Here is a 19,655-nt window from a genome sequence, read left to right as displayed (position 1 = left end):
ACTATATCTAGTTTACATTTAACAACAAACATTCTACTTTTGTAATGGTCCTGTGTGCTGAAGCTTCCAATGGCAAAAAATATACTCCGATTTTTATCCATAACAATGATAAAATCGATGCTGCCCATTACATCCATCTCTTAAAGACACATGTCAATCTGTGGATTGATGAGGTGTTTGGAGATGAGCCATATGTCTTCGAACAGGATGGTGCTCCATGACACACAACCTAAAAAGCCATGATTGGCTCTTCAAAGGTATGCACTCCTTTTGGTCCGACGACAAGTGGCCTTCCAGCTTCCCCGACCTGAACCCATTGGACTTCAATATTTAGGCTTAAACTGAGAGAGTTGCTTGCAACAATGCCACTGCTCAACAGCATCCCTGGAGACATCTATAATGTCAGCCTGGAATGCAATGCTAGAAAAGTAAATAATCAAGGTTTGTCAAGGCTTCAGAAGGAGGTTGGAGGGCGTCATTAATGCTGATGGGGACCATATCGAATAATACAATAATTTTATAGTCGTTTAACAATTTTGGAAAAAATAAGTAGAATTATTTTTTACTTTATGAAATAGTTCCTGTGAAAAGTATGTCATTATTAATGAGTGTTACCTTTTATTTTGCAACATGGGTTAGATGAAACTTGAAATACATAGAAGGACTAAGGCACTGTGATAAATCATTAGCAACTTATCAGGCCCTATTCCGCTAAAAGGGAGGTTGCTATCATAAAAAATCAATTCTTCGATTACTCATATAACAGTGTTTACTTTAAATGGCGGAGGGCTGATTGAAAAAAAGTGTATTAAGTAAAGAAGACTATTGGAAATTGTTTCAATATTAATAACACTCTTTGTTAATATTGAATATTTGGTTTTTCCTTTTTTGTTTCATTTTGAGATAAAAATATAGGATTATATTTTTAAAATATACATCTAAATTTTTTCAAAGAAATACAATGCCTTACAATAACAAAATCAGCAACATGGGCTTATTAAACAAACTTTTAATGAAGGATCAAAGTTCTCCTAATAATATTATTCATTTTTATCATAAATATTCAACAATATTGTTGTTTAGTTAAAGATATACAGTGTGCACTGTGAGTGAACGTTAAAAAAAACCTTCACTATTATTCTGTTATGAATTTGAAACATCGTTTCACATTTTTATACTTTTCTAAACAAAAGTTCCTTGTTATAAATCCTCAGACTGTCTCATAGCGACGTCCACACATCATAAAAAATAGAGTTTATAATTTTAAAGGTCCAAGAGGTCTTGTATGCCTCAAAAGTAAATAGAAGCCCACTTTTTGTTGGATTGCCAGTGATGATAAGACGAAAAATTGATAGCCAAAGGAGCATTGCCTTGGAGAATCACTTCTAAAATCATTTAAGTACGTGATTTTTTGGTTTTCATAAAGGTATTAATTAAATGTTTATATTTTATTGTTTTTTAAAAACTGGCATGTTGGTTAGATGAGTTTGATCTGGAATCCTGTTCTCCATTTTATTATATTACTAGGGATAGCACCCGTCAATGATGGATGTATTGGGCGTCGATTTAAGACAAATTTTGCTTTAATAATATAAAAGATAACTCCCCAAAAAATCATCAGTTTTAGTGTCCATTTTTCATGAGCACACTTACACATAGCTACTTAATACTTCTATCAATTTATATTTTTTCTCTTCTCAAGAATGAAAGAATAACAACCAGAATTTAAGAAAAAAAATGAATATGATGTTATGAGATTGGGAGTACTTTAGTTTCTAGGGCGCTCACACGCTGTTCTTACCTACACCCACTCGTTGCTAGACGGAATTACATTTAACGTTCAGTCTATTTTATTTTAAATTACAAAAACAGTAATCCTGGTATACACGCTCGATGCTACATGGAAAATGCTTGAAATAGGACTAGATCCAAAATTTGTTTATTGTACACGTGGTGTATTGTTTTGATGACCTGTTAACTTGTAATTGGTATTATAATAAAGAATGTTAGCAGTTGCCATTATTTTTAAATTCCTGTGTAGTGAACATCCTTTCCTAAATAGATTCAATAATATTCCAAGCCTGATTGAATATTAGTGTGTGCTCATAAAAGAAGGAGCGTAATCCTGATGATTTGTTGCAGTGTTATAATTATAAGTCCTTGTTGGACTCCCAGTAGAATTGGGCATCGACACAGGAGTAATTCTAGCAAATGTCCATGTTTATATCCTTTTCTCCTTCCTCCTTTGTCACAGCTGATTGTAGATGGTATAATGAAACGTCATGAGCATTATTCTTTCTCTCCTCCAAAACATGCATATTCCACAATGGATGTTCACCATTGTTTATAGCATACACCAGGGAGCAATTTATAGAGTACAACTTGTATACAAGCTTGATGCTAGAAGTGAAACAATTGATAGATTTCATCAACATGACTACTTTGTTGTTTCCTGGTTCATTTTTTTAAATTCAAACATTCATATAAAGAAACTTTCCATATATTATTCCATCAACGCCATTATTCTATAGATCAATTATATTGATAAAAAATTATTATATCAATTTCCTGATTATATATTTATTTGTTAAGGATATCTCTGATATACAACCTTCGAACATGGAAACCTTACATTTGCAACATGGATGGAAAAAAAAGACTAAAAATTAAAAGATATCTCAAAAATAGTTGTTATTATTCTCTGGGAACTTTGGATACTATAAAATTGTTTTAGTTAGTTTAGCTAAAAAGACGTTTCTTATCAGTGAGATCAACCAATAGGAATGTATTCTATTTCTCCATTGAGTCATAAATAATATGTGTATGGACATTTTGCTGCCATGGATATGAAAGATCAAAAGATGAAATGCAGAAATTAGAGGACTGAGAGTTTGCTGGTCAACTTTTTTCTAGGCTATGGGAAAATCTAAAAAGTTAAAAGACTATATACTCATTATTTGAAAAATTGCTTCACATTTCATAAACAGTATAAGTTGACTGTAAATTCATGTACTAACCAGTAGAATTGAAATATCAAGAAAATAATAGTTTTATAACAATACATATTATATGGAGAAACTACATTAGGATCATGCTATTTCTTGACTAGAAGAGTTTCATTTCATTATGATCTCAAAGCCATTCGCTTCCCAAGTCAGAGAAGTCGTATAATAATGTGTGGATCAACTATTGGGGTAGATTAGCTTCTACATTTTAAATCGCCATTGGAAGACCAGGACATTGCCGCAATGTTAGCTATCTTTTATAATCATTCTCAAGGATTGACTTCAGTGGTCAGAAAATATATACACACTAATCCTTTGGATGTTTGAACATCTAACATAAATGTCAATATTTAGGGTCACTTGCACCAAACCTAACACGGATATTGCAATACAAGTGTTGAATACGCCAAAAACTCATAAAAAAATTGGTTATACCATTAACTATGAACTTTTATTAAGCTAACTCCCATCCTAGCTCATCAATACATAGGAGAAACACGCAACTTTTTATCCTTCATTCTCAATGACAATATTAAGTATATTAAATATGTAAGTAGAAATTGATTGCTTTGATGAGGCTAAACAAGTACATTTCTAACATTCTCAGTATTCGTATTCAGTTTCTAAAATATTCATAGGAAACGTTGAATATTATCAATTTGCTATTGAAAATACTATTCCAAGGGAATTACTTCTTTGACTTATATTTGAAAAAAATTGTGTTCATTCCCTCTCATGGACGCACCGCACCGATTTCCTTTTTCTCAACGTATTATAAACTATTTATAACTTCTTCCTTACCGACTAAATTTGATATAAGATTTACATTGAAGGTTGAATGAATAGAATTATCTATTTATCATTTGATCATTAATTTATTTGTTACATTCAAAAAGAAATAAACTTAATTATGTAATTGTTGGGTTAGGAGTCGAAAATATTATTTTGTGATAACTTTATTAGGCAGCTATGTTTGGAAGATGATTCTATTAACATTATTAATATTAACTTTGAACAAGACTATGAATTCTTAACATCCTATTTCTCTCATTAACAAAATAATGGATTAATTTGATTTATTATTCCTATAAGCAAGCATACGAAATACAACATTAATTATGAATATCAAAGAAAGACATACTTAATTTATATTTTTTAATATATCAACTAGTCAATTTTCTTGAGTCATTAAGATATAAATATATTCATAATATTTATAGTAAATTGTCTCACTTCATTATATATCTGAAGATCAACATAGAATTTTTTATCAGAAGATAAATTTTTATAATGGGATAATACAAAATCATCTGTTCTGATTTAAACTCTGTCGGTGATGTTAACTGAGCTACTTGGAGAATGACTATTAATGTTAATAAATATATTCTACGTCCTTTCTCCAAAAAAGAGTTCATCCACCCAAGTCTTTAGGTGGTAAATGATTACTTAGACTTGGGATTTACATCTTGTGTAATCTGAGAGATCTCATCCGTTGCAGAACTTCTTTTGAATGAGTCGTTTGAGTTCTTTTGAATTATTTTTGACACTTTTAGCCCTCATACAGCCCTGAGCCCCCCGAAAATACCTTTTGTGTATGGTCTCCGTCATCCAAGCATCAAAGCCCCCTCAAAAGCAACTGTCCGTCAGCAGTGGAACGCTGCATCATAGCCACTTAGGGTGATTATAATAGTTTATTAAGAGAGTTTAGATAAACATCTAATAATAGTATTAATTTTGTCGAAATTTTATCTTTCATTAATAAATTATATCTTGTTGAAGTTTAAAATTCAAAGTTTTAGATTTTAATGGAACACTCGGTAAATATCAATTGGATTTATCATTTAACTAGAGGTATTACCCCGTATTGCTCAGAGTTATTTAGGCGTTGACGAACATATATATATATATATATTTTTGGTTTAATAAACACCCAAACAAATGCTTGGTTTTACCCTCTGTTTTTCATGAGCCCGTGAAAAAATTGATAAAATGTCAATTTTCAAAACTTTTGGGCTGTTAGGCGTCCTCCAGAACTATTTTCTAAATGTGTCAGTCATCGTTTTTTACCCACCTGCATATTTTAAGTATATGGCAGCTAGATATTTATTTAAAAAGTTAAATATAGTCAATCTATTGTTTGTGTGAGAGGAGAGAAAAGGCTATCTGGATCTCAACATTTAATGGATCTAGAAGTAGAAACCACCTATGTATTGCAAGTATAGTAACTTTTTTTAGGAACCTAACATGTGGCTAAAGATGCTTTCTGGGTAAAGTAGATTTAAACGGAAATAATAAATAGTTGTTTATATGTGCATTTCATATCATGTTTTTCAAAAAACTGTTACCTCAGTTTCTATGTACATACCCTTCTCGAAGGCAGAGCAAGTTTTCTTGACAACATACTTTAGATCATCAATATTATGTTGGAAGACAACGCAGGCCTTGGTCTCCCCATCCTTCCAGATAAGTAAGCTCAAGAGGTTGAGGATCGACGATGAGAAGCGCCCAAGTATCTTTTGACCAGAACCCCCGGATCCCAGTTTGCACTCAAGATGTTATCGAATGACACTGCTGGTGTGGGATGGAACCCCATCTTGGATACATATATACCAGTCGGTCCAGTAGGTGCCCTCTAGAACCGGGAGATATATCCTCATGAGGGTGTTTTTTTATGAAGTAGCATTCACGGTACCCTAGAACCAGATGGGAGTGTATACTTTACCATCAGAGCCCACCAAGTCAAACATCTGGGTATGCCTGGACTTGGATCCGAACCTCACAATATGGTTCTGCATCAATATCGTAACTCAAAATCGACATATGAGTCTGTAAAGTCACATCCAAGGAATTTCTGATATATGATTCCCCTGGTATATCTCAAATTTATTATCCATAATTATTTAAATTGTAATAAATCCTATTTTTTTTTAATCATTTTTCTTTTTTACCCAAGGGATTTCGGTAAACATTTGAACAGAAATATTAATTTATTTTTATTTAAAATTTGTGTTATTTCATACTTTCCATTAATTTTTATATTCATAAATTATGAAATCAATGTACCGTAAAATAATTTATATATAAATAATAACTAATAGTTGGCAACAAAATAATACAAAAAAAACTTTGATATTTTGTTATTCAAATTCTTCCAATAGCTTTTGAAAGACGAGGTTACAAGTGTGTAAAAAAAGCTATGCGTGTTTATTTTATAAAATTGAGCTTCGGAACATTCATTATTTTATTCTTCAAAACCTACCATTCCGTAGGAATTCTGTATTCCTCTACATATTCATATTACCATAACTGGGATTTTGTTCAAAAACAAAATATTTTCTCATTTTTGTAAAAAATAACATAGTTCCACTCTTAGGGGAGGAAATGCTTGATTTACACTCTATATTACATTTTTTTTTAAATCTATAAAATGTGCTACAGATGAACAAGGAATTGTTTGGCTTTACTAGTCCTTTCTACTCCATGCAGCCTTCCTTGTTTTACTCTCCACCAGACCTATAAAACCAAGGGGATAAACTACGACCATGTGATCATTTTTTTTGCCCAAAATTAGTTGCCACATTAATATTGTTTCTATTAGGGGCGCAGAGGAAATATTAATTATTTAAGAAATGAAAATTTGAATTATCTGTCCTTTCCTATCAGATCGAGGTCAAAATTACACACAAACCTACATTAAAAGAAGTCAAACTGAAGTGGACCTTAGAGGCACACATTAAGAATGTATATCCTTTAAAACTACAGAACAATCAAGCATTATTTTGCAGATGCTCTGAAGAGCAGTTTCATTGGACAAGAAAAAATGAAACGGTTCAGCATTGTTCCAGTAAATAGCAAGGCAAAAAATTTCATTACAAATTAAAGCGAGCTCACATACAAGCACAGCTAGCTTAAAGATTTTATAAAATAGAGCACTTATGTGGTCAAAAATCTCCAGATCTGATGACTTTGGCCTGGATCTCTGCAAGGCATTTTTTTTTGCGGGAATACCTCCGAACAAGCTAGAAAATCCTCTCATTAAGTAGTTTTTGGAAGACAATATGGGCATTTCCGACACGTCAGGAGCCTCTCTTTATAAAAATGCTTCAATAAGCATTCCACATCAATTAGACGACCGGCTTTTAATCATCTATGTAAGTTAATGACCAAACAGATGCAGAAAATCATCACGTTTCAAATGTTTTGATGTCCATTTGAGATATCGAATACGACCAGCAGTCTTGGTAAATCCTTGATCAGACGAACCATGTAACAGGTGCTCGCTCAACTTGTAAATCACACAATTAATGAAATTATCCCAAAATTCAATAAGTATTATTGCTAAGTATAACTAACGTATCAAACACCCTATGACATCTAATCAGAAGTTGATCTAAAAGTGTTTTATCCTCACTCAAAGACAATAGGTGCGTTGCTCAAATGAAATATCTTCATAGGGGGAGAAAAAAAAAGAATTATCATTATCATCTACAGCTCTTTCATTAAATCTCTTTTGAAGTCATTTCCTTCCAAAGTTTACTCTATTCCGTCTCTTGTTCTACAAAAACCCATTTATTGGTTCAAGTCCATCAGTTTTCTTGATGTAAATAACAAACAAATACTTATTTATCCTTTTACAATCTACATTCGTGACGTGTCATTATAAAAGCAGGCTGGAATTGTTTTGGTGAAAATCGATCAGTGAGCTAATTCATAAAGTTTTTGACTTTGAAATATGTTTTTAAATTTTTTGATTTATTGGGTAGAACCTGCAATTTTTTATTGCATTAAAATTTAAATGTTGAGCATCATGAAAAAGATGAAGGCCTTATCTATAATTACCCAATATCGACAAATAATATTTTCATGATATAAAAGTAGGTTACAAAAAATAAAAATAAAATACGAAATCAAGGACTTTAAATAGATTCACAATATAGAATTTAAGTGGATAATTTTTTTTGACGCCAAAACAACTTTTATTTGTTGGGTAAGCACTGAGTTATTGTAAATTTATCCCCATACCATCATTTTAACTTTTGAGTTTTGTATTTATATTGTATGGCCGGCACGTCGTTTCCTCTATTGCATCTTGCAACCATTCATTCGAAATCGGAAAGAGAAAAAAGGCTTATAATCCTCTGGTAGTTAGCCGAAAAAGTCAATCACACAAACTACTATTTTACTTTTAAGTACTCCCAGACTATCATTCTCATATATTTATCCACAATTTTTAAAATGAATTAATATTAAAATCTAACAAAATAAATTATTCGATACTGTATTATAATATTACTAAGTAATATTTTATTAAAAACGTTACTTTACATTTTATTTTTATATTAAAGCAAAAATTTATTTATATAAATAATAAAATGCCACGACATTACCTAGAATACAAATTTATAACAGGAGAGAAAAAGAAATAGTAGATAAGCGCATGCGAGAACTACAGTCCCCAATAGTATTAATAGATGAGAGCCCACCATATGGTGGAAGAAACAAGATCAGTTTTGATTCTTTTTGTATCAAAAAACCTTCTACTTTTGTGGGTAATAAAAAACTAGTTTATCCTGACATTTACTGCGTGTATTACAAAGAAAAAACCAAGGATGACAGCTCATGTCAAAAGTGCTATCGAAACATACACCATGTGAGAACAATATCCATGAATAATATTTGTGATTAAGTCAAATTTCGGGGAGTTAAAATTTTACGCAATGTTTGCTTCAATATTAAGAATACATTAATAATAAAAAAGGAATAAAAAAAGAACATCGAGGGGCAGGCTCAAAAATGAAAATATAGTATGACAACAAGTTCAAACTTACAAAATACAGTCAGTTCTAACAATTTTAAACTTTAGTTAAAAAAATAAAACATACGAAAACACTTCCATATAATATGACATCACACCTTCTATTGAATGGTTTTGTAAATAAATGACGTCATTACGTCTCCCAGTGATTTATTTTACAGAAAAAAAGGCCAAATCCCCAAAATATTAATGTTGTTGAATTAGGTTTTTTTGTATAAGTATAATAAAAATGTGTCTATATTTTGTTGTTCAGGCATTAAAAAATAATTTAAACAACAGTTAAAATGTTTTTATATATCTTCATTCGCGAGTATATTATACGTATGAGAATATACCAATAATATACTATAATCGAGTTAAAGTTTAGAGGCTATTTAGAGCTTTGTACACAATTTTAAATAAAAATATGTGTTTTATCATATAATGAATATGGCATGCTATTAAAAAAATTATCAAAAGATTTTCCAAGGGTTCAAGAAGCAATAAAGGTTTGTACGAGAACTGTTTTATATAAGAAGTAGGTGCCACAAAAATATATGTATCTATGTTCATTTCTAACTTAATAAAGAAGCGATGAATCTGATGAGATAGATTAAAGTTATGTATTTGTTTATTTACCCTATATCAACAAGTATATTTTATTTTAATTATGATCAAAAATGATAATAATTGACTAATATTAAAATATCAATTTTATGGACTTTAATTTGTTTTTATTCAGTGTATATACTTATATACTTTAAAATTTATAAAAAGTCAGTTGAAGTAAAATAAATATATAATATAAATTTTAATAGTTTTAAATGTTTTTTTTAGGAAATAAAGCACTGTACGTCTCCTGTATATTTCTTATTGTGTTAATCAATAATTGTGATTAGGAATCAAAATTTCACAATTTCTATAACGGATATGACGTCTGATCTGATATTAAAAGTCAAATTTTTGCATGTTCTATAATATCTAAATATAATATACTAAACTTGTGACTGTTTATAAAGAAAACCTACAGTTTTCCGGTTCATACCTGTAGTTTAGCAGATATTTCTACAAAACGAAAAAAAAATGACTCATTTTAAGATATGAATTTAATAAAGTTTATTTTGAATACATAATTGTTATTTAAACTAAAAAAAAAAATTACCTTAAAGTTGTTGCTGACAAAACAATATATTCGTATAGATATATAAATGCAGTCTTGATGTCTCGTAGCCTTTCGAAATTTGTGATTATGAAATAAAATTATGCAATTACAATAATGTCTACGTCAGTTGAAATAATTTTATTATATTCTAATCGTAGAGGGGGAAGGCCGAAAGTTTACCAGATCATACATGTAGTTAGGCTAACTGGAAATATCAAGAAAATAACGAAAATGAACTTCTTTTTAAAAAAAACGAATTGTAAGAAGTAGATTTTGAATATGTTAGAGCTATTGAAGCAAAAAAAAAAAAATACAAAAAGTTGTAGCTATGTTCATTAAGAGTAGGTGGCTGAAAAAATTAAAGAAAAATAAATAAAATTTGCAGAGTAACTAGCGATAGAAAAAGTTCAGATATTTAATTTTCTAAGAAAAAAACACAAGAAAAACCTATAAAATTAAGTATCGTAATTCTATTTTGGCGCTCTTTATCTTTGTAGCCTGCTTACATAATGGCCTGTAAAAATCATAAAAGTAAAATAGCTAGAAAATGAAATAAAAAATTTCTTAATTTCTTATTTTTTATCCCAACTTGCTTCAATGTTGACATGTCACATGTTATAATTAATATCCTATTTTTTTGTAAATGTTACAACTATTTAATGTAAAAGTTTTTTATTAATTGTTATATTACCTGAAACTTGTCGAACATAGGCAATAATATGATTAACACTTTCATTACAAGAAATAATTTATGAAACTCGGCAACGTCAATTTCACTTAGCAACCTTTATTTCATTTCTCTCTTTCACTCTTGACTAAGTAATAATAAAAACAAATATTATGATTTATTGCATGTGGAAAAAATAGAACTCATTGTTACTAACATAAAAAATTATCAAATCATAACGACTCGCAAGTTTACCATAACATTTGGCAGATACATCCAAGCTTCCAACTTTCTTCTGGAGATAGTCTTCAAAAGCTTATTTTTACTCTAAACACATGATATTAAAATGAACTAATAATTAGATAATATCTACCAACTTTCTTGAAAGCTTGAAGCCATTAAGGGATCCTTCACTGTCACGAATATGTGATGGCCATTCTTTCTGGTAGATGAAATCTATCATAACAAATTATATTTTAATTTGGTTCTATTTTTAAAAAATGTGGTTTTCATGAACTAGAATATGATCCATATAGGCGTCGGAGACCAAAACTATGCAATCTTCGGGCAATTACTATGATACATTCGGACTCAATGTCCTGCTCCTATGCCTATGGATACAGGGATATTTACTGCCGTTATTCCCATTAATCTAAAGAGATCATTTTTTAATTTCTTCAACTTTTGCACTAATTTTCACATACCTATCTTTAATTTTACCTATCAATATTTTCCCCAAAAAGAAATATAAAAAGGCCCTTAAATTTGTATTGGTAGTTTGCCAATTCTTCCCATCTGTAGAAATATTATATATAATTGGTCGGAATGTTTTACAGCTCAACAAAAACCCTTTCGAATTCACTTCATTACATCTCCCATTCTTTCTTCCCAAGCAATAAAAAAAAGGACCAAAATAAATGATCAATCACAAAATTCTTATCAACAGTCCTGCTATCTCTCCAACCAAGAAACTAAAGCTCTTTAGGTTTAGGACTCCCAAAGTTCACCGTAGAAGATCCCAAAATATTCTGAGGTATGTGAATTGCACATCCCAATGATTTTGCCTCCTCATCCCTTTGAAATTTTAAAACTGAATATTCCCAAGAAATAAGATCTCTCACTTCAAGAACAGGCAAGAATACCAATTTTTATATGTAACAATCAAGTCAGAGCTATTCTGAATTTCTTTGACTAAATTCTTGAAGGAGTACCAAGCCTTTCTCGTTAATACATAATTTCATGATCACCTATTTTTTATCCGTATTAATTATAGCGATTAATGGTTAGCAAATACAACTCAATTATATCAAGTCCATGGATCTGCTATCTCAGCCATTTTGTATTCTTTTTCTATACTATTAAATTTTAAACTATATTCGTTAAAGATACAGTTTTTTTTAGCCTCTATGAGTAATTATTATAAAACAAAATCTATAGTAACAAATTCTATTCAGAACAGAGTTATGAACTTCCTGTAAGGAAATCTCTTAAATGTGATTTTAATGAATAAAGTCACTCACATCTTACAAAGTACATCAAACAAACAAGTAACATATAAATTAGGGTTTATTTTGAAACAGGTTGAATTTCTTTACAGTCGACAAACAACGGACAAGTTATCATTTTCACTATTTTTTCTCATATTATTATTTTTTAATTATATCGATACGGATGTGGCAAAACAGAGTTTTAGATTGCAATGTACATAAATGTGACATGTCATCATAAAAACAAGCTGGAATTGTCTACCTGAAAATTGATCATAATGCAAAAATAATCAATGAAGTTCTGCTATTTAATTTCTATTCATAATTATTTATTGATTTTTTTGTTGGAAGCCACGGTTTTTATCTACTTTATTACACGTTAACAAAATTTAATTTTAGAATGTTAAGCATAGTAGTTTACTAAAAAAAAACTGCAACATCTAAGGCCTTAAATTTTAAATAAGGAGTATCAAGAACAAGCTTAAATCTTTTCTTAAAATAACTCCGTACCAATAAATATTTTTTTTTCTAATACAATGGTGTAAAAATGATCTATAATAATCATATCCATATCTTATGAAGTAAAATAGCTAGAACAAGAAAATTCATCTTTTCTAAATTTCTTCTTTTTATCCCAGTCTGCTTTTATGTTGACACGTGAAAAATATATAATTATAACAACAAAAAAAACAACTAACAATTTTTTCCTGCAAAAATGTAAATGTATCAGTTTATATTTTTTTTAAATACTATGACCTCATAAAGACGACATTTTTCCCTTTTCTTTTTCTGGAAGAAACAACAATGAGCGTTTGTAGCTAAAGTTCTTCGTGTCATATTAAATCAGAAAAGACAGGGGAGAACTAGAGCATGAAACTAAATAGAGAAATGCGACCATTAGCCTAAGGAAATAGTATGGTCGGTATTTTTCAAATTTTTTCGGAAGATGTCGCTTTTTCTAATAAGTAACTCACTTATTTATACTGAAGACGATAACATGTGTTTTATGTTTATCTATATTCATATTGATATTCTACTCTTGATAAATTTATATTGAGTTAATTATTTTACTTTTTAGTTATAATTAGAATAGAAAATTAGAATATATTCTACCTATGAGTTCTAATAATATCTGGGGGAACACAAGCTCCAATCAGGCAACCTGTTGTGTTGAGGTTTTTTTTTTGAGAAATTCGAGTTGGACTCATGTGAACTTTGTAGACTATAAAGCTATTTGTCGTAGTAGTAATTTGATATCAACATCACTTGGTATTTTAAGCAACTCTTCCATTTTGGGATAATACTTGAAATCCTAAAATATTATTTTTTATGGGCGAAAAATGATGGATCGACTTACTCTATACAACTCAAAATCAAAGTAGAATTATATTAAAGGGGTTTAACGCAAGTGTTCAAAATACTATTAATCTAGTTTTGTAAACTGATGAATTTGCCTATCATAAATAATGTATCAACTTCAGTTTGTGTTTGTACGAGATCATTATGCAGTAAATTTCAATTAAACAATTAATTAAATGAAATATTATTCTTCGATTGATCTTTGTATACTAATGTGACTAATTCATAAAGTCGGTAGAGTTGAGTGTATTTGCTCAATGAGTCGAATGTAATAGAGATGCATAATTAAAATGGTTTGATGTAGACCCAAGATCACAGATTGTTATTCTAAACTATAAATTAATAATAATTTATAGTTTAGATGTGTGTAGTACTTATAAAATTGTTTATGTTCATTGATTATTTTAGGTACGAAAAATTTAAAAATATGTATGATTCGAATATTTTTTTGAGGATGGATTAATAATATATAGAGATCCTGGCTACAAATCTGCGGCTATTTTAAAATTTTCAACTCTTAATTATAGATAAATATACATATTCTATGTTTTCCAAACCGAATCCTTGAATAAATACATGTGACTCTGCTCACTCCCGGATCACTCATAAGTTTGAATGAATCCCTCTTTCTAGGTATTTATTTTTCCTATATATTGACTTTTAACGTTGTCTTCGGTTTGTAGATGGCGACCTGATTTATTGGTCATTCCTCTCAAAAAATTCAACAAGTAATCCCTTGGGCAAAATTATCTTTTACGGATTGTAATATTCATAAAAATTATTTTCCTTTCCATTATCTCAACAAAGTATATTTTTAGTTCACTAGTAAAAACTTGAACTGCGATGAAGTCAAGCTTGATGTACATTGGGCATACTAGATAAAATTTTAAAATGCTGGTTATACAAGTAAACAACTACAACCTCAAAATTTGTACATATAAATTGAGGCCAAAAGTAGAATTTATCTTTGAGTGCAATATCCGAAACTGATCTAAGTTTTCTTTTTTAGTCTAAAAAATGATCCTTCTAAATTATTCATCATTCAGAGTGATAAGGAATACAATAGTTTATCCTACATAGTATTTAAATAATTTATGTGCTTGTGTTTGTGTGTGTGATAAAAATGCATTTATTTAAAAACAGAGACAGATGTAGAATTAAGACATAAAATAAAAGTTGCTCAGAATTTTGAGTTACGTACGCAATTTTGATCAAACCAGATTACTGCCCTCTGGTGAGTAAGTTTTTTTTTTTTGTTAATTAGTTGATTTTTTTTTCATAAAACAAGATTGATTCCCCGTGTCTCGTAAGATTCGAAAAAAACCCCAAAAATATTAAAAAGTCAAAAAAGGGAGAACATATTTATGTTGAATACGAATTAAAAAAAAAAGAATTAGTTAAATGAATGAAGAAGATAATTAGCGAGTAGATCTTAGTATGTATCTCCAATCTTCATTATAGTTAAAGAAGGAACATGGTAAGTTTGCAATGTGATTGACAATTAATAAATAATAAGTTCAAACATTTGAAAAAATTGCTTTATATTTAACAAAATCAGTATTTTCACATGGTTCACAAATATGTTGTAATTTAAAGAGTGTCAAAATGGGGAGCAAGTTTGATTACATTTACATCAGATGGACAGAAAAAAATAAAAATGCAGTATACATAGGGTTTTTACAGTAGAAATTTACCTATTATATAATTATTGTTTAATAGATTCTTTTAGTTTAGAATTTTTCAATAAATAAACTAAAAATAATTTAAATCATTTTAATTATAACAAATGCTGTAGTATTATTGACAAATATTTCCAATTTAATTTAATTTACGACCTGTTTAAAAAATATGCATCTCCAAAGATTTTTGTTTGATTTTGTATTTTTGAAGGATTTTATTTTTTATGAGAGTGTACTAGCAGAATGGCCGCATTATCTTAATATTGTTATCTTATAATGACGTCATACCAAGTAACAAATAATACTGATATTATATTATACCGCAGTTCGTACAAATACTAATAAAATAATAATTTATTTTAGAAATATTAAAATTTTCTACGCTGTGGAAATCAATCTCCTTGTTGTTTTGATCTTGGAATCTATTTTCCATGTAAGGAGTCATCTTTACGCTCTCAGGAGTCATTTTAGTTTTCCTCGGATGAATTTTCATCTCCTTCATTCCTCGTGGACAACAGAAATTCCATATAAGAGTATTTCTTGAGGTAGATGATCAAGTTAAAAGTATCTTCTTTCTTCCCTTGGTGCTAACTCTTGAAAAAAATATAATTTTACTTTTTTAATGAATGAAGACGCATTTTTAGACCTTAGCAATTGTCAATATATCTAAGTTTCAAACTTTTATATACTATAATTTATAACTCCATCCATACTTTTATTTTATTTAATTAGACTTGGACTTTCGGCAAGAGGGCGTATGACTTGACATTGATAAAATCAACAGATCTATTTTATTTCTAATTTATAGATGAAACTTTAATGGTATTTTTTAAATCTAGTAGTCGCAGATTTAAAATATAAAGCACACACTAAAAAATAAGTCATTCACAGACAGACAAACAAACCTTGCTTTAATAGATGGCACAAAAAATAGAGTGTACACGTTGGTCCTATCAAGTATTTTATAAAGGTCTAGATTTAACAATGATAAACACATTTATAGTTTACATTTAAGTTTATGTATGAATATTTTTTTATAACTTATCTTTCATATTAGTAGATTAACAAATATAAAAATATAATAATGTCTATTATTTCCATACTTTATGCAAATATACCTTTATGTATGAAAAAAAAAATGAAACAACAGGCTGTCTAGACATTCAATGTCGATTTAGCTAGTTCAAGTAGATTTAGTTATACAAAGTGTTAATAAAACCCGAGTATTGAGTTTAAACCAACATATCCATCACAATTTTTTTTTAGGAATCGAGACTGTAAAATATTTTTTTATGTATATTCCATAAAATAAAATTTTTATAAATTATAGAAATTAAGATTTTTGTATCTCCGACCTTTCCTCTGAAAAGCAACTAGAAGAAAATACCCCAAATTAGTTGATAGTTAGTCAATTTTTCCCAGCTATAATTCAATAATTGTTAGGAAGGGCTCACAGCTTTAAAAAATTCAATTCGAATTTGACCAATCAATGTTGAGAGAACAGATTCAGAGAATAAAAGTATGTTTATCGATTATTCACAATAAAAGAAAACATTTTATATTAAGAAGGGTTTAGTTGCTTAGTTCCTTGTTTTAACAATGAAAATAAGCGTTTGATAGTTGGAGACCAAGAATTTGAGGAATTGAGACCATCACAGTTCGGCTATGACTGTTGTTATTGATTGTCTTTAAACTATTCGTTGAAAATTTTAGTTTGTTTGCGTTTAAGTGTAAAACAATATAAATTATGTTTCGGTTAATGAATTATCCTAAATATTTATTTCATACTGTTCTCTATAAGATATGCCCTTCAGTATACTTTACATAAAGGGTAAAACCTCCTTACGTATGGCTCCAGATTAAACGGAAGCGATTTTAGCTAAATTTATACTGCACTTTATTTGATTTTGAACTATACCAAAGACATTTTCTAATTGATTTAATTATGGCAACAAGAATATTCTTAGTTTTAAACTTATACCAAAATTTAATTATATAAGTCTTCAAATGGAATCAAAAGAAAACCAGTCACTTGATCAATCTCTTTATAAACAAGGTATTAATTAGGTCATGACACATTTATTTTGGAATCCGTCTCGCTAAAATAACTTTAAATGTAATTATAAAATACCTTGGAAAGTTGAAATACTTAACGCTCAATTAAAAAGCATACAGAATTAAGTTAAATAAACTATGATCATTGATAGACCTTTAAAATGCAGGACTTTTACCTAAAAAAAAACCAACTACTGCATGTTCCATCATTTTTAAAAGTCATTATATGCTCTGAATATTAAAATGTATACGATTTTTATTTAAATAGTTTAAGAAACAAATTACCACTCATAATATTTCAACTATCTTTTCCTACCAGGTTCCTGAAGTATAACATTTTTAGGAGATAAATTTCATAAATTCATAACTATTCACAAAAAATCCACAGCTATTCACAAAAATTTCAACTATTAAAGTTTTTGGGAAAAGTTTCAAACATGTAATTTCAAATATTAAAGCTTTTAGAAACATATTTTAAATATTATAAATGATTTTGATAGACTGAACATAAATGAACTGGGGACCGGGGTATTTTCCAAATTAATCAAAACATATCTAGAAATTACTCTTTGCTGAGAACATGAAGTCATATGTCAACACTAGGAGCTGATGAGTACAACTGTTCCATAGTTTTTTTATGTGACGGATAAAGGACACATTTAGGAAAGTGTGCTCATTTTTTACAAGCTCATAAAGGGGTTTGAAATACTATTTACACAAATCAATATCTCCTTTTAAATTCATAAAGTCTTCAGCAACACACTGTGACTACTGCATCAATTGTTTAAGGAAACTTAAATAATAAATTGACTAGTTTTGAACGTTGCTTACTACCGAGATATCATGACGAAACAATTCATTATTATAGTTATTTCCTTTAAACTTTCAATCCTTAACTATTACTTTTTTTTCTGAAGTGAAATCCAAGTAGTACCTACTTCTCTGTAATTTCCTGGGTTCTATTTTGGACTCAAGAAAATACACTTAGAGTTGATTGGATAAGATAATTTATAACTTTAAATGTACCTCAACTTGTATTTATTGTTGTGATTCATAAAACACATTACAATTTCATTGGACAAGTCAATTATATAGCAATAACTTACCTAGATCCTGTTTAAAATCAAAACATCTTGGTGAATGTTGTGAAAATCACAGGGAAGATGTGGTTTATAAATGCATTGTTCAATGTTATATAGAAACAATACAATAATAATTTTGCAGTAATTATAATTGTATAAAAAGTACTCAATATATTTTTAGATATTATGTAAATATATAATCTTAGTAGGCATACGTTTATTTACTTTTTAAAATAACAATTTTATAAACTATGTTGACATTTAAACAGAGAAAAAGACATCATCAGTTATGATATTTACATAATTAGGAATAAGTAAAGAAAAAAGAAGACAACAAAAATGAAGGGCTACACGTTTGCAAAGATATATGGAGCACTTAAAGGCCTTTCTTTCTCTGAAATAGTGACCTTAAAGGTGAAAATGTGAAATGAATCTTTATTTTCAACACATTCTTCCTCATCCTTTTAGGCCGCTTTATGGACTCAGAGAACTCTGTCTCTTCTTTTGATTCTGAACCCACTCCAGACCTCTTCTTACGCTTCAGAGCCGGTGCCTCGAACCGGGCTGGAAGAAGTCCCAGATGCTTTGGCTCCACGTTCAAGTATGATATGTTATTCATAGCTTCATGACGATTTTTTCTCAAATTGTGACGTCTCTCTTCTTGAATTTTGGACACACTACTCAATCGAGATCTAAAAGCAATATCTTTTTCTTTGGAGTCACCAAAATAATGCACTTCATTTAATTTGGAATGGAGATCCGTGATTTGGTCAAGGAGAGCGTCCATTCCATCCATTTCTTTTTCAAATTTTTGGAACTGTTGGATAACAAACTCGTCGAGTTTCTCGACTGATGATAATGAGGAAGATGAGGAAGACATTTCAATTGGCTGTGGTGTGTCAAGTAAGTGATGGGTTGGAATGGGTTAATCTGTCTTTATATAGAGGGGATGAATAAGCGCGAGTATTCTGAGGGTGATGAATGATGATTAACACAGACGGCAGAAACTTTCATTTGTTTGGAAAGTGGAAGGAAGAAATGGAAACTCATAATTGTTTTTCCTCATACTCCAATAGCAAAGAGTCACCGCTCCAGACTCTTTGGTGTCAATTTCGTCTACTTGGATTAAAAAGGATTTCCCTTTGAAATTCATTAGTTTATTTATAAATTAATACCTATGTTAAATGAAATGAATCTTTTTCTTTCCATCTACTGGATTTTTTTTAAGTTCATGTAAAAAAGAACGTGTACGGAAGTAATGATATTTTCAAACAAGAGGTTACCTTCTTTCTATAGGAGGATAGAATAATTATTAGGAGCTATTCACAACTTCAAAAGATCTCATTCAACTTTAACCAATGAATG

The sequence above is a fragment of the Lepeophtheirus salmonis genome, chromosome 5 (genome assembly GCF_016086655.4).
Source record: "Lepeophtheirus salmonis chromosome 5, UVic_Lsal_1.4, whole genome shotgun sequence".
In the NCBI taxonomy this organism is placed as follows: domain Eukaryota; kingdom Metazoa; phylum Arthropoda; class Copepoda; order Siphonostomatoida; family Caligidae; genus Lepeophtheirus; species Lepeophtheirus salmonis.
This window is presented reverse-complemented; position numbering follows the sequence as displayed.